The following is a 17,429-nucleotide window of genomic DNA, read 5'->3' as shown; positions in this document are numbered from 1 at the left end:
TGACTAATCTTCCAGAATTTTTTGAGGATGTAACTAGGAAAATGGACAAGGGAGAGCCAGTGGATGTAGCGTACATGGACTTTCAGAAAGCATTTGATAAGGTCCCACATAGGAGATTAGTGGGCAAAATTAGGACACATGGTGTTGGGGGTAGAGTGCTGACATGGAGACAAAATTGATTCAGAGACATGAAACAAAGAGTAGGGATTAACAGGTCCCTTTCAGAATGGCAGGCAGTGACTAGTGGGGTACTGCAAGGCTCAGTGCTGGGACCGCAGCTATTTACAATATATATTAATTTACAATATATATTTAGATGAAGGGATTAAAAGTAACATTAGCAAATTTGCAGATGACACAAAGCTCGGTGGCAGTGTGAACTGTGAGGAGCATGCCATGAGAATGCAGGGTGACTTGGACAGGTTGGGTGAGTGGGCAGATGCATAGCCGATGCAGTTTAATGTGGATAAATGTGAGGTTGTTCACTTTGGTAGCAAAAACAGGAAGGAAGATTATTATCTAAATGGTGTCAAGTTGGGAAAAGGGGAAGTACAACGGGATCTGGGGACCCTTATTCATAAGTCAATGAAAGTAAGCATGCAGGTACAGTAGGCAGTGAAGAAAGCGAATGGATTGTTGCCCTTCATAACAAGAGGAGTTGAGTATAGGAGCAAAGAGGTCCTTCTGCAGTTGTACAGGGCCCTAGTGAGACCACACCTGGAGTAGTGTGTGCAGTTTTCATCTCCAAATTTGAGGAAGGACATTCTTGCTATTGAGGGAGTGCAGCGTAGGTTCACAAGGTTAATTCCCGGGATGGCCGGACTGTCATGTGCTGATAGAATGGCGTGGCTGGGCTTGTATACACTGTTGTACTTCCGGTGGCGCTGATGCCAGCTGCTTCCACCTTCAGCTCGGTATCTTTTTGTTTTTTTGTTTTTTTTGTTATGTTGAAGTGTGTTTTTTATGTTTTTTTTAATGTTTTAATGTGGGGGAAGAGGGTACGGTGCGGGGGATACCGTCCTTCAATCACTTCCTGGAGAGAACGCGACTATTATTCGAGTCGCGTCCTCGCCACCCCCAGCGGCCTACCTACTGGATTGGCGCGGCCTTTACTGCCGGGATCGACCAGAGCCCAGCAGCGGCGGGACAGCGCTGTAACATCGCGGGGCTGGCGATGCCTTACCGGGGATCACCGTCTGGAGCCCGGAGTGCTGGGCCTGCGGCACCGACATCCTGGAGCTGTGGTTCGCGGAGCTCCCAACGCGGGCAGCGCTGACAAACATCGTGGGGTCCTGCGACTCTGCCCGGCTCGGCCTGCGGACTCGGAAGTTGCGGACTCCGGTGGGAGGCGGCTGATCGGGAGGTCCGGGCCGCTGAGGAGGATTTTCACCATCGGGGTTCGGCGTCGGCGTTCCATCAGCCCGGCGAGAGGGCCTGAGCATCGGGCCGCCCGGGGGGGCGACTGGGGGGTGCTCGGAAGGCCCCGACCATGGGTGAACATCTGGGAAGATCAGAGGGGAGGCTGGCTGGACTATGGTGCCTTACTCACCAACTTTCTGTGTTTGTGCTTTTTTTAAATTCTATTTTATTTTTAATATGTTTTATTATTTATTATTTATTTATTTTTATGATACTGACTGTAAAGGGAAATTCATTTCGTTGTCTCTAATTGAGACAATGACAATAAATTTGAATACAATACAATACAAAAGAAGGCTGAGAAGGGATCTGATTGAAACATATAAGATTATTAAGGGTCTGGGCACGCTAGAGGCAGGAAACATGTTCCCGATTTGGGGAAGTCCAGAACTAGGGGCCATAGTTTAAGAATTTGGGGTAAGCCATTTAGAACGGAGATGAGGAAACACTTTTTCACACAGTGAGTAGCGAGTCTGCGGATTTCTCTGCCTCAGATGGCGGTGGAGACCGGTTTGCTGGATACTTTCAAGAAAGAGCTAGATAGGGCTCCTGAAGATAGCGGAGTCAGACGATATGGGGAGAAGGCAGGGACGGGGTACTGATTGAAGATGATCAGCCATGATCACATTGAATGGCGGTGCTGGCTCGAATGCCGAATGGCCTACTCCTGCACCTATTGTCTATTGTCTATTGTGCTCAGCCCCTGCTCTACTCACTCTATGCCTATGACTGTGTAGCCAGACACAGTGCGAACCCAATCTTCAAGTTCGCAGACGACACCACCATTGTTGGATGAATTACACATGACGATGAGTCAGAGTATCGGAGTGAGATAGACAATAGACAATTGACAGGAAACAAAGAGTAGGGATTAATGGGTCCCTTTCAGAATGGAAGGCAGTACTAATAGGGTAGCGCAAGGCTCAGTACTAGGATCGCAGCTATTTACAATATACATTCATGATTTAGATGAAGGGATTACAAGTAACATTAGCAAATTTGCAGATGACGCAAAGCTGGGTGGCAGTGTGAACTGTGAGGAGGATGCTATGAGGATGCAGGATGACTTGGACAAGTTGGATGAGTGCCAGATGCATGGCAGATGCAGTTTAATGTGGATAAATGTGAGGTTATCCACTTTGGTGGAAAGAACATGAAGGTAGATTATTATCTGAATGGTGTCAAGTTAGGAATAGGAGAAGTACAACGAGATCTGGGTGTCCTTGTTCATCAATAAATGAAAGTAGGCATTCATGTACAGCATGCAGTGAAGAAAGCTAATGGCCTTATTAACAAGAGGAGTTGAGTATAGGAGCAAAGCGATCCTTCTGCAGTTGTACAGGGCCCTAGTGAGACCACACCTGGAGTATTGTGTGCAGTTTCATTCGCCAAATTTGAGGAAGGACATTCTTGCTATTGAGGGAGTGCAGCGTAGGTTCACGAGGTTGATTCCCAGGATGACTGGACTGTCATATGTTGAAAGAATGGAGCGACTGGGCTTGTTTACACTGGAATTTAGGTGGATGAGAGGGTATCTTATTGAAACATGTAAGATTATTAAGCGATTGGACACGCTAGAGGCAGGAAACATGTTCCCGATGTTGGGGAAGTCCAGAACCAGGGGCCACAGTTTAAGAATAAGTGGTAAGAATAAGAATAAGAGGTAAGCCATTTAGAACGGAGATGAGGAAGAAAAGTTTCACCCAGAGAGTCCTGAAGTGTAGGAGTGAACGGGTCCTTTTCAGAATGGCAGGCAGTGGCGAGTGGAGTGCGGCAAGGCTCGGTGTTGGGGCCGCTACTGTTTACCATATATATTAATGATTTGGAAGAGGGAATTAGGAGCAACACTAGCAAGTTTGCGGATGACACAAAGCTAGGTGGCAGTGTGAACTGTGAAGAGGATGTTAGGAGGTTGCAGGGTGACCTGGACAGGTTGAGTGAGTGGGCAGATGCGTGGCAGATGCAGTATAATATAGATAAATTTGAGGTTATCCACTTTGGTGGCAAAAACAAGGGGGCAGATTATTATCTCAATGGGGTTAGTTTACGTAAGGGGGAGGTGCAGCGAGACCTGGGTGTCCAACACTGAGGGTTGGCGAGCAAGTACAGCAGGCAGTGAAGAAAGCTAATGGAATGTTGGCCTTCATAACAAGAGTATTTCAGTATAGGAGTAGAGAGGTTCTTCTGCAGTTGTATAGGACTCTGATAAGACAACATCTGGAGTATTGCATACAGTTTTGGTCTTCCAATTTGAGGAAGGACATCCTTGTGATTGAGGCAGTGCAGTGTAGGTTCACGAGATTGATCCCTGGGATGGCGGGACTGTCATATGAGGATAGATTGAAAAGACTGGGCTTGTATTCCCTGGAGTTTAGAAGGATGATGGGATATCTTATAGAAACATATAAAGTTATAAAAGGACTGGCAAGCTAGATGCAGGAAAAATGTTCCCATTATTGGGCGAGTCCAGAACCAGGGGCCACAGTCATAGAATAAAGGGGAGGCCATTTAAGACTGAGGTGAGAAAAAACTTTTTCACCCAGAGACTTGTGAATTTGTGGAGTTTCCTGCCACAGAGGGCAGTGGAGGTCAAGTCACTGGATGGATTTAAGAGAGAGTTAGATGGAGCTCTAGGGGCTAGTGGAATCAAGGGATATGGGGAGAAGGCAGGCACGGGTTATTGATTGGGGCGATCAGCCATGATCGCAATGATTGGCTGTGCTGGCTCGAAGGGCCGAATGGCTTTGTCCTGCACCTATTTTCTATGTTTCTAACCTGTGGATTTCTCAGCCTCAGAAGGCAGTGGAGGCCAATTCTCTGGAAACTTTCAAGAGGGAGTAAGATAGAGGTCATAATGATAGGGATATGGGGAGAAGGCAGGAATGGGGTGTAAAGACGAGTGGAAACACACTAAGTCTTCACTACTGTTTTATTACTAATCACACACATTACTATTCATACACATTCCTGCCCTAGCTGTCCGTGGTCTGTCACCGGAGCTAGAGAGCGATCTGGAGGTGGGGAGGTTACAATTATACTGGTGATATGGGGAGTGGTTAGTAGTGGTGAGGTCACTGTGTTAAAGGAACATGCACTAGTCTACATCATTCCCCTTGGAAACAAAGCAGTACAGCAGTGACAGGGCGACCACGACTCATACGCTACAAGCAGTTAAACACACACACAATCAGGCAACAGTTAAACAATTCCCCGTAACGTACAGGCGGCTTGACCAACCGCCCAAGCGGGTACGCAACCCGCCCTCCCCCTCCTCCGCAGGAACAGCAGGAGCAGGAGCAGGAGCAGGAGCAGGAGCAGGAGCAGGAGCGGGCGAACGAGCCGGAGAACGGGCAGGAGAGGGAAGGTGCGGAGACCGGGGAGGGGAAGCTGGCACAGGGCCGGGCACGCGAACAGGCGAGGGCGGGCTGGCAGCAGGGGAGCGGGGCACAAAGAGCTGAGAGGGCAGAGTTCGGGGCATGCGAGGAGCGGCAGGCAGAGAGGAAGAAATCGGGGGGGAGAAAGGGGCAGCAGGAGGCGGAGCGGGCTCATTGACCAGCCGCAAATGCTGGCGGGACCGGCGGTAGATGGTACCCTCGTGATCGACGAGGTTAGACCGCGGTGAGCCGGCAGAGCCGACGACAACCACCAGACGGTAGTGGCCGGAGGGGGACTGCATCCGGACGACCTGACCAGGGAACAGATGCGGAAGGGGGCGGCAGGACTTGTCATGGGAGCGTTTTTGTATATCTTGCTTTTGGGCAATGCGCTCCAGGACGGGATCAGGGCGGAGGACAGAAGGCACCAGGGACCGCTGGGACACAGGAATGGGAGGGCGCGTGGTGCGGGACATGAGCCGCTGAGCAGGCGAGCCTGGGGCAGGGTCACGGGAGATGTTGCGGTGGTTGAGGAGGGCCAGGTAAAAGTCCGACCGGGAAAGTCTGCAGTGCTCCAGCAGCTCCTTGGCACTGCGGACGGCGCGCTCAACAAGGCCGTTGCTCTGCGGGTACTCGGGGCTGCTGGTGAAGTGACGAAAGTTCCAGGTGGCAGCGAAATCGCGGAACTCCGCACTGGAAAACTGGCCACCGTTGTCCGACTGCAAACTCGCAGGGGAGCCAAAGGTTGCGAAGTGGCGGCGCAGCTTGCCAATGACAGCAGCAGATGTGAGGGAGGGCAGCTGGTCCACCTCGAACCAGCTGGAGTAGGAGTCCACAAGGACCAGGAAGTGCTTGCCACGCCACTCGAAGATGTCAGTGGCGACTGCCATCCATGGCAGATCGGGGGCAGGCTGTTGCAGAAGCGGCTGCTGTTGCTGATGGGGAGCGAGGCTATTGCAGGTGGAGCAGGCGGAGACCCTCTCCCGGATGTCATGGGCCATGCCGGGCCAATAGAACTGGCTCTGGGCCTGGGACAGAGTGGCCTCGGCCCCGGGATGGCCGCTGTGGGCGGTTTGAAAGTAGTGGTCCCGCAGCGCAGCAGGCACCACAACCTTGTGGCCCTTCACCACCACTCCGTCGTGCAGCACAAGCTCATCCCGGACCAGGAAGTAGGGCACGGCACCGGCCGGCAAGGATGAGGGACGGTCAGGCCAACCACGCCGGATGACGTCGGCAAGTTGTTGCAGGGCAGGATCTTTGGCAGTGTGCTGGACCAGGGACTGCATCTGCTGTGAAGGCACAATATTAATGTTTAACACCATCAGGTCAGACGATTCATACGGGTGTCGGGTTGTGGACGTCAGCGGTGCGTGGGACAGCGTGTCGGCCACGAACATGTCCTTGCCCTTGTGGTACACGACCCGAAACGTGAACCGCTGGAGCTGCAGCATCATTCGCTGCAAGCGGGATGAGGCGACGTGGATTGGTTTTTCAGGATCGTGACCAGCGGCTGGTGATCGGTTTCGACAGTGAAGGTGTTGCCCAGGATGTAATCCTTAAACTTCGAGCAGGCAAACACCACGGTGAGGAGCTCTTTCTCGATCTGAGCATAACGCTGCTCAGCGGGGGTCATGGTGCGAGAAGCGTAGGAGACAGGCAGCTGCAGGCCATCGTAAAGCTGCAGGCAGGCGGCACCAAGACCGAACTTCGAGGCGTCGCAGGTGAGGACAATTGGTCGCTGCAAGTCGAAGAACTTGAGAGTGGGGGTACTAACCAGTCTGGACTTCAGGATGTCAAACGCATTCTGGTGCTTCGGGAACCAAGCCCAGGCAGTGTCCTTTTTGATCAGCTCCCTCAGGGGTGCACTCAGCTCGCTGAGGTCGGGAATGAACTTCCCCAGGTAGTTCACCATGCCCAGAAAGCGCTGCAGGCTGGGCACGTCGGCGGGTGCAGACATCCCAGAGACCGCAGCCATCTTCTGCGGGTTGGGCTTCAGCCCCTCAGCAGTGAAGACGTGGCCCACGTACATGATCTCTGGGACGCGGAAACGGCACTTCTTAGGGTTGAGCTTAAGGTTGATCTCACGAGCCCTGTCCAGGACTTGGCGGAGGTGGAGGTCGTGCTCAGCGATGTCCTTCCCGTATACCAGGATGTCATCGACTATGATAGCACACGGCAGACCGGCAAACAGCTGTTCCATGGTGCGCTGGAAGACTTCGCTGGCAGAATTTATCCCGAATGGCATGCGAAGGAAACGGAACCTGCCGAAGGGTGTGCTGAAGGTGGTCAGGTATGGGGAACGTTCATCCAGCGGTATCTGCCAGAAAGAGCTCTTGGCATCGAGGACTGAGAAGACAGTGGCCGGGCCAACCTGTGCAGCGACGTCCTCCACCGTCCGCATGGGGTAGTGCGGGCGCTTAATGGCAAAGTTCAGGTCCTTGGGGTTTATACAAATGCGAAGCTCACTCTTATCCTTCTTTGCAGCAACAACCATGGTGGAGACCCACCGGGTGGGATCACTCACCTCTTTGAGGATGCCCACGGCCACCATGTGGCGCAGAGTCGACTCCACCTTGTCCTTCATAGCAAAGGAGACGCGGTGTGGAGGGCGGACCACAGGCTCGACACCCGGGTCGACAACGATCTTGTAACTGCAGGGCAGCCTGCCCAGCTCGTCGTCAAAACGATCAGGGTACTCACACAGGGGGTCCAGGAGGGTCCGTACCTGGTGGATATCGCGGTGAAAGGAGACCAAACCGAGGTCCTGGCACGCACGGGTGCCCAACAGCGTGATGTTCTCAGTGTCCAGCAGATAAAAAGTGAGGGGCCAAGCGGCCTTCAAAACCTTGCAGATAAGAGTTGCCTTCCCGACTGGTACGAGCACGCCTTCCCCGTAGGCATGTAGACGGGAGTTGCCGGGAGTGACCTTCTCCCCAGACCTTATCTGTTTGAAGAGGCTCACTGACATAACATTGGCCACCGCCCCTGTGTCGACCTTTGCTGGCAAGGTCAACCCATTCACAGTAACACGCACTGAAGGATCCGTTATCAGCGCAGGTGCACTCAACAGTGAAGAAATGCTTGAATCATCATGGGAAGAACTGGTATCAGAATCAGGGAGTTCATCCGACTGGTACTGTGAACCGAGCGCGCTATCAGCCACCCCAAGGTTGTTTAGCATTCTCCTGGGAGCAGGAACAGGTTTCCCACGGGAGCGGCAAGCGGCAGATAAATGATTTAGCTTTTTGCAGAAATTACAAGTCTTCCCCAGCGCGGGGCAAACATTAAACTGATGTGATGCAAAGTTGCAGTTGGGGCAACGACTCGGGCTGCTACCCGAGGGGGCGGGGGAACCACTCTGGCGCTGCGGGCCATCTACCCGCCGGCGTCCAGAAACAACGGCAACGTTAACGTCCTGAGCTGCAGGCTGCTCGGAGGCAACAGCCGCCGCCATGCGAGAGGCGTGCGGAGCCTCGTTCAAAGTCAGATCTGGCTTCCTTAGAAGTTCAGCCCGCAGTTTCTCGTCCTGTAGACCAAACACCAAGACGTCCCAGGTCATATGATCGGGGGTCAGCGCGCCCAGGCGGCAACGCCGTGCTAGATGCCGTAGCGCGGCAATGTAGGTGTCAATGTGCTCACCGGGTGCCTGACGGCGACTGAAAAATTTAAACCGCTCTAGAATGCAGTTGGTGGGAATGTCGCACAGACCGTTGAATTTAGCCAAAAGACATATGGTCCTGAGCATCCTCACCAGCAACGTATTCAAACGACTCCAATCGCTCCAGGGCCTCCGGGCCAGCACAGTTGAGGAGCAGGTGTGATTGTGTCGCGGGGGTGGCATCAGGATGGGCAATCGCAATGTAGTGCTCAAAGTCGCGTCGGCAGACAGCCCACCGATGGGCAATGTCGGAGTCGAAAACTAACATATCAGGCTTGCGACAAGAGTTGGCCATGGTAAAGACACGGTGGAGAAACAATGAAGGGTAGGGAACTGGGCGAAAAGTAAATAAAACCCGACAAACAGGAGGCGCAAGGTACTACTATGACACCATGTAAAGACGAGTGGAAACACACTAAGTCTTCACTACTGTTTTATTACTAATCACACACATTACTATTGATACACATTCCTGCCCTAGCTGTCCGTGGTCTGCCACCGGAGCTAGAGAGCGATCTGGAGGTGGGGAGGTTACAATTATACTGGTGATATGGGGAGTGGTTAGTAGTGGTGAGGTGACTGTGTTAAAGGAACATGCACTAGTCTACATGGGGTACTACCAATGTTACTGACTGTTACTCCAAACGTAGTCATTAACACAATCCAGTTTCAATGTCATAAGTACAGACATGCAAAATTAAACTGTAGCTAATACAGATATTCCATACTGAGATTACAAGCAAGACTCTAACCATTGTGATTTTTCTAATGATGCCAAAGAACTGACAAAGGACTACATTTTGAAAAAAGTGTGAGCACCAGATGTGAGAGAGAAAAAAAGTCTGTAAACTCACTAGATGGTGGGCTCAAGGACCAATATCTTAAGAAGATGCAAGCTTTGTCATAATAGGAATGGAAGATATAGGAACTAGCATCGAATAGAAACTTAATATACTGGTTTATAATTGTCATGGATAGTGTGGGAAATACATTGTTTTATACACTACGCAGGTGGGTCATAGCACTACACGAGTGTATGAGATAGCATAGAAGGGAAAATAAACAGTGTGCAAAATATAGTGTTATAGCCGCAGAGAAACTGCAGGAAAAAAAAAAGCAACATGGTCACAACAAGCTTGATTGGAAGATCAGGAATTCATCCTTAGCATTTGCGAGCTCCATTCCAGTGTTATAAGTGAGCAAGTCACAGTTCTTCAAATCTGGTGGTACGTGTGTTCAAGTCATTTGAATGAGTATGGAGAATCTGTTTCAAGTGCACTCTGATTCAAGTGCAAAAACCAAAGAGGTGAACTCTAAACCAGTGGATCCAAGTACACAGTCTGCGGCATTGGAGAGTGAGACACCACCGATTACTCATATAAGCCTGCAGAGAATTGGTCACATTGCTGGTGGGTGATAAAGATGCCTTTTATTCTTTTTTATATGTGGACATTAGACATCATAGAACATTGATAGAAAAAGAAAAGGAACAGCCCCTTCAGACCACAATGTCTGGGCCAAGATAAATTCATCTCATCTGCCTGCACACGATCCATGTCCCTCCCTTCCCCACATATCCAGGTGCCTATCTAAAAGGCCTCTGAAACGCCGTTATTGTATTTGCTTCCACCACTGCCCCTTGCAGCACGCTCCAGGCACGCTCCACCCTCCATGTAAAAAAACGCACTGCATGTCCAATTTAAATATTGCCCCATTCACTTTCAACCTCTGCTTTCTGGACTTTGACATTTCCACCCTGAATAGTTCTGGCTGTCTACCCTGGCTGTCTGTCAGGTTGTCATAATTTGATGTACAGTATTTCCATCAGGTCTCCCCTCAACCTCTGGCATTCCAGAGAAAACAATCTAGTCTCTGCAACCTATCCTTCTGGCTAATACCCTCTAGTCCATCCAACATTCTGGTAAACATCTTCTGCACTCTCTCGAAATCCTCCAAATCCTTCCTGTAATGGAGTGACCAGAAATACACGCAATGTTCCAAATGCGGCCGAACAAAAGTCCTATAACGTTGCATCATGACTTCCTGGCTCAATGGCCAACCCAATTTGCCTTCTTTACCACTACACCTGTGTTGCCACTTTCAGGGAGCTATGAACTTGGATCTAAGATCTTGCCATTGATTGTATATTTTGCCCTCACATTCAACGTCCTAAAGTACAACACCTCACACTTGCTCGGATTAAACTCCATCTACCACTTCTCTGCCTACTTCTGTAGCTGATCTATATCTTGCTTTGACAGCCTTTGAAAGCCTTTCTCACTGACTGCAACTCCACCAACTTGGAGTCTGTGTGAAGTTTGCATGTTCTCCCTGTGACCATGCGATCTATTCTGAGTGCTCTGGTTTCCTCCCACAACCCAAAGACATGTGAGTTTTTAGGTAAACTGTCCTCTGTAAAAACTGCCTCTGTTGTGTCAGGGGTACATGAGAAACTAGGATTACGTAGAACTACTGTGAATGGGTGTTTGATGGTCGGCATGGACTTGGTGGGATGAAGGGCCTGTTTCCATGCTGTATCTCTAAACGCTGTACCCTACACATGGATCCCTGCAGAATTCCACTGGTGACAGACCTCCTGGCAGGAGCATCATTCCACCACAATCCTTTGTCTTCCAGCAGGAGAAAATCTAATGCATAGTGAAGAGAACAATAAGTTGACATCCAAAGGAAACCCAATGAAACTTTGGTCACATCTGTACCATTATGGATGTCCAGGGGAGTGTGAAGACTACAATCCAGTTAAATCTGGAACTACTGTGAATTTGTATATACTGGCTGTCCCTAGGGTCTGTTTTTACAGACATCTGTAAGTTGATTTTGCCCATCAGTTTGCCCATCAGTTATTTGATATGGTAACCATACCGCCAGACTATTGTAATGAATAGCATCAAATGACTGATAAGAAAGAACAATTACTAACAGTGGAGAAAGAGGAAACAAGTTCTACTGTTCGTTGGAACAAATGTATCCACGTAAGTTGGACCCTTCAATTCGATGACAGTATGGGATCTCACTCTCAATTACGACCATCCATGGGACAGGCTTTTGTAATCCGGGATGGCCTGTAATGCACATTTTAAAAGGAAGTTCAGTACAGACAATGTTCTATTCTGGTGGTGGCCCGTGGTAGACAATGATAGCATAGTGGTGCAGTCTCGTGTCTGGTGGGGTTGAGTGTGGCTCATGAGTCTGATGTTTGAGCCACACACGCGAGAGCAGTGGCAACACATGAAGGCCGCAGTGGGGGAATATAGGGCACAGCCTTCCTCTTGTCTCTGGCACTAACCAGTCGGCTCCAGCGATTGTCTTCAGAACTGCTGATCGCCTTCCTAGTGGTTGTTTGACAGCCAGTCCTATCTGGCACGGGTTTCCAGTTGTTTTAGGGCTGGGCCTGCATGCTGGAGGTGGTCCTTGCTGCAGTCTTTCAACCATTTCTTTGGGAGCCCTGGGTTCCTTTAACCCTGTGACAGAACTCAATACAGGAGTTGACGAGGCATGTGGGATTCATCCATCCGGATCACGGCCTGACCATGGAAGATGGGCCTTTATGATCATTGCTTCAATGCATGTGAAGCTAGACCGGTCCAGCACTTCCATGTTGGACACCCTGTCTTGCCAGCGAATGCCCATGGTCGAAATAAGAGCTCATGAGGAATTTCTCACGTTGGCGGATGTGTTTCCTGTACAAGGTCCTTGTTTCATGGCCAAACAGCAAGCTGGAGATTACTACAGCTTTGTAGACGTTCAGCCTTGTTGGCATCTTGATGTTGCGGTGGTTTAACACTCATTCTCGGAGTCGACCAAGCGTTTGACTGGCCTTGCTGATTCTGGTCGATATTTTCTTGTCCAGCGAGCCATCAGAAGATATCACGCTGCCAAAGTACTTGAAAGTGTCGACTGTTTTCGGCTGTGTGATGTCAATGTGTACACTTGGTGGTGGTGCTGAAGAGCCTGGGGCTGGTTGGTGGAGAACTTCTGTTTGACTGAGTCTGATATTAAGACCAAACTGCAGTGCCGCATCTGCAAATCTGGACACGATAAATGGGAGGTCAGACTCCTTGTGCGCCATGAGGCTACAATCATCCGTAAAAAGCGCTTCGGTTATGAGACGAGACCAAAAGAGTTTTGGTCTTGGCATTCAGTCGACGTAGATCAAAGAGAGAGCCGTCGAGTCGGTACTTGATGAAGATCTCGCGATCGAGATATTGGAGGGCATGACGCAGAACGCAGCTGAAAAAGAGGTTGAACAGTACTGGGGAGAAAATGCAGCCCTGTTTGACTCGGTCGAAGGGTGCAGAGAGGTCGCCGTTTACTAGTACTCATCGGTCATGCCATGATGGAAAAGGCGGATGAGATGGGTGAGTTTCCTGGGATAGTTGAGCTTGGCGAGTATGGTCCACAGAGCCTCACAACTGACTGTGCAAAGGCCTTTGTCTGGTCGATGAAGACTGCGTAGAGGTCCATCTATTGCTCGATGCATTGTTCCTGCTTGTCTTACCGTGAAGATCAGGTCGACAGTGCTATGACCAGGTCTAAACCACTTTGTGCCTCTGGCAGGCTTTCTTCTGAAGAACTGCTGATCAGACTGTTGAGGATCACTCTGGCCAGTATCTTCCCAGCAATGGACTGTAGGGAGATCATAAGGTCTTAAGGTCATAAGGAATAGGAGTAGAATTAGGCCATTCGGCCCATCAAGTCTACTCCGCCATTCAATCATGGCTAATTTAGCTCTCCTTCCTAACCCCATTCTCCTGCCGTCTCCCCATAACTTCTGACACCTGTACTAATCAAGAATCTATCTATCTCTATCATAATAATCCACCGACTTGGCCTCCACAGCCTTCTGTGGCAAAGATGCCCCGGTAGTTGCCACAAGCCGATTTGTTGCGTAATATTTTCAACAAGGAGATGATGGTAGCATCCTGAAAATTGCTCTGCATGATTTGAATCTCCCAGTACATACAATAAAGAAGTGCCTAAAGAGGCTGAATACTTATGGCTTTAAGCCTCCCTAAAATGACATTGCCACAAATGCAGACACTCCCTGACACAATCACAATTCCACACTTCAATCTTATTTTGTCAAGAGGAAGTTTTAACATCATCCTTCCGTTCACACTGACACACTTACCTCAAGCTCACACTTACACTGATAGAACACATTCCCCCAGGGCAATGATAAGCACTACAACTTCACACTCCAACTAATAAACAGTTCAGTTCACACTTTCACCACCTACTAGCTTACACTATCAGAGATACACCTTCCAGCCTCGTACAGTCACTGATACAGTCACAATATATAGGAGCAAATAGGTCCTTCTGCAGTTGTACAGAGCCCTAGTGAGACCATTGGAGTATTGTGTGCAGTTTTGGTCTAATTTGAGGAAGGACATTCTTGCTATTGGGGGAGTGCAGCGTAGGTTTACAAGGTTAATTCCAGGGATGGCGGGACTATCATATGCTGAGAGAATGGAGCAGCTGGGCTTGTACACTCTGGAGTTTAGAAGGATGAGAGGTTATCTCATTGAAACATATAAGATTGTTAAGGGCTTGGACACACTAGAGGCAGGAAACATGTTCCCGATGTTGGGGGAGTCCAGAACCAGGGGCCACAGTTTAAGAATAAGAAGTAAGCCATTTAGAACCGAGTCGAGGAAACACATTTTCTCACAGAGAGTGGAGAGTGTGGAATTCTCTGCCTCAGAGGGTGGTGGAGGCAGGTTCTCTGGAAGCTTTCAAGAGAGAGCTAGATAGGGCTCTTAAAAATAGCGGAGTCAAGAAATATGTGGAGAAGGCAAGAACGGGATACTGATTGGGTGCTGGCTCGAAGGGCCAATTGGCCTACTCCTGCACCTATTGTCTGTTGTCCATTGATACACGCTCCAATCTCACACTATCCATTCTACAAATTATCATTAAAACACGTTCTAATCTCATTTGAACATCTAATGACGGTTTGGGATGATAAAATGGCTCAGGTAGATGGCGATTAACTGTTTCCTACTTGTACAGAAATGGACATTTCCTGACGTAGAACCAGCCCTTCTGTTAGAAAATATCTCTTTACACAAGATCGTGAATGGCCAGATTGCTTTCTCTTGAGCATCTGTGAACACCAGATCACTTAATTCCCTCACAGTTGAGACAGAATGGTTTTGGTGAAGCAAAGGTCATGTGGGCAAGACCAATAGGAACAATGATAGTACATTTCAAACATGATAGAAGGTAGAGGGAAGACAAGCCCACAGATTATCAAAGATGTAATAGCAGTAACAGGTCAGCATGGATTTACAAAGGGGAAATCACGCTTGACAAATTAGTGGGCAAAACATGGTATTAGGGGTAGGGTATTGAAATGGATAGAAAATTGGTTGGCAGACAGGAAACAAAGAGTAAGAATTAACAGGTCCCTTTCAGAATGGCAGGCAGTGACTAGTGGGGTGCCGCAAGGCTCGGTGCTGGGATCACAGCTATTTACAATATACATTCATGATTTGGAATGAAGGAATTAAAAATAGCATTAGCAAATTTGCAGTTGACACAAAGCTGGGTGGCAGTGTGAACTGTGAAGAGGATGCTATGAGGATGCAGGGTGACTTGGACAGGTTGACTGAGTGGACAGATGCATGGCAGATGCTGTATAATGTGGATAAATGTGAGGTTATCCACTTTGGTGACAAGAATGGGAAGGCAGACTGTTATCTGAATGGTGTCAGGTTAGGAAAAGGGGAAGTACAACGAGACATAGATGTCTTTGTACATCAGTCACAAAGGAAGCATGCAGGTACAACAGGCAGTGAAGAAAGCTAAACATGTTGGCCTTCATAACAAGAGGAGTTGAGTATGGGAGCAAAGAGGCCCTTCTGCAGTTGTACAGGGCCCTGGTGAGACAACACCTGGAATATTGTATGCAGTTTTGGTCTCCTAATTTGAGGAAGGACATTCTTGCTATTGAGGGAGTGCAGCGTAGGTTCACGAGGTTAATTCCCGGGGTGGCGAGACTGTCATATGATGAAAGAATGGAGCGACTGGGCTTGTATTCACTGGAATTTAGAAGGATGAGAGGAGAGAAACATGTAAAATTATTAAGGGATTGGACAGGCTAGATGCAGGAAACATGTTCCCGGTGTTGGGGGAGTCCAGAACCAGCGGTCACGGTTTAGGAATAAGGAGTTCGAACATTTAGAACTGAGATGAGAAAAAACTTTTTCATCCAGAGTTGTGAATTTATGGAATTCCCTGCCACAGAGGGCAGTGGAGGCCAAATCACTGGATGGATTTAAGAGAGAGTTAGATAGAGCTCTAGGGGTTAGTGGAATCAAGGGATATGGGAAGAAGGCTGGCATGGGTTATTGATTGGGGACGATCAGCCATGATCAAAATGAATGGCGGTGCTGGCTCGAAGGGCCAAATGGCCTCCTCCTGCACCTATTCTCTCTGTTTCTATGAGGAAAAACTTTTTCACACAAAGAATTGTGAATTTGTGGAATTCTCTGCCTCAGAAGGCAGTGGAGGTCGATTCACTGGATGCATTTAAAAGAGAGTTAAGGGCCTGTCCCACTGTACGAGGTAATTCAAGAGCTCTCCCGAGTTTAAAAAAAATTAAACTCATGGTAAGCACGTAGAATGTACATAGTGGGTACATCGGAACTCGGGACGTCTCTTTGCGGCTCATAATGCTAACGGCAGGTACTCGGGAAACGTGGTAAGCTCATGAAGACTCGTGAAGATTTTTCAACATGTTGAAAAATGTCCACGAGAGCCCCAAGTACCTACATGCGGCTATTACCGTAATTCTCCGAGTTCGAATCAGGGGAAACTCGGGAGAACTCTTGAATTACCTCGTACAGTGGAACAGGCTCTTTAGATACAGCTCTCAGGGCTAGCGGAATCAAGAGGTAGAGGGAGAAAGCAGGAACAGGGTACTGATTGTGGATGATCAGCCATGATCACATTGAATGGCGGTGCTGGCTCAAAGGGCTACTCCTGCACCTATTGTCTATGTATCTATGTATCCATGTATGTGATTGTGAGACAGTCCTACTCCTCTGTGATTGGAGTCATGCCTACAATCATTCCTATGCTTACAACTCTGCTTCTCCAACCCGGACTGACTTCCTTCACCCAACCACTTGCTGAACTGATTTCGCCAGTCTCACTCCAAAGGTTTTGAAATCATCCCGAATCTTCTTAACCTTCCCATTTCACTTTCTTCCTCTGATATTACTTTCTGCCGCCTTAAAAAAGTAGCATTCAATCAACTGTGCTAATACCTCCTCTCTTAGCTTGCTGACAGTGTTATACAGATTGTACTGCAACAATGCACTTTGGGATATTTTATTTCATTAAGAGACATAAATAATGACTTATGGCATTGATAAGAATGGAATTGACAAAGGGAGAAGACTAATGTAAGGTGCAATGATCAGAGTGAACATAGCAGCAGAGAAGCTTGAACATGGAATAGTGACCAAGAACAGAATGACTGGAGGAGATAAACAGATACTTTGACAATGGTAATCGGAGTTGGGCTGAAAGGAAAGCGTCAATGGGCTAATTTAATGATTACTTGGTTATTGACAAGGGCTAATTTATGAATTCCTTATTTTTCATAAACTGTCAAAATTAAAATTGAATAACTAATTAATTTGCAATTAATTTATGCTGGAAACAAAAGTAACACACTCTGGGCTTTTTGCCAATAATCAAACTCTCTAACATTTTAGACACAAAAAGTTGGAGTAACTCAGTGGGACAGGCAGCATCACCATGGGTGACGTTTCGGGACGAGACCCTTCTTCAGACTGTAACATTTTAACAGGGATTCACAATGGCATTACTTAGACCAGAGTTGTCCAACCCAAATCCTTGAACATATCCATTTACTATTCAAAGTAACTGGAACATAATGGGCAGCGAGGGCAATGTCCGATTTGCCCCTTATCCAGTTCATG

The sequence above is a fragment of the Amblyraja radiata genome, chromosome 25 (genome assembly GCF_010909765.2).
Source record: "Amblyraja radiata isolate CabotCenter1 chromosome 25, sAmbRad1.1.pri, whole genome shotgun sequence".
NCBI classification, from domain to species: Eukaryota; Metazoa; Chordata; class Chondrichthyes; order Rajiformes; family Rajidae; genus Amblyraja; species Amblyraja radiata.
This window is presented reverse-complemented; position numbering follows the sequence as displayed.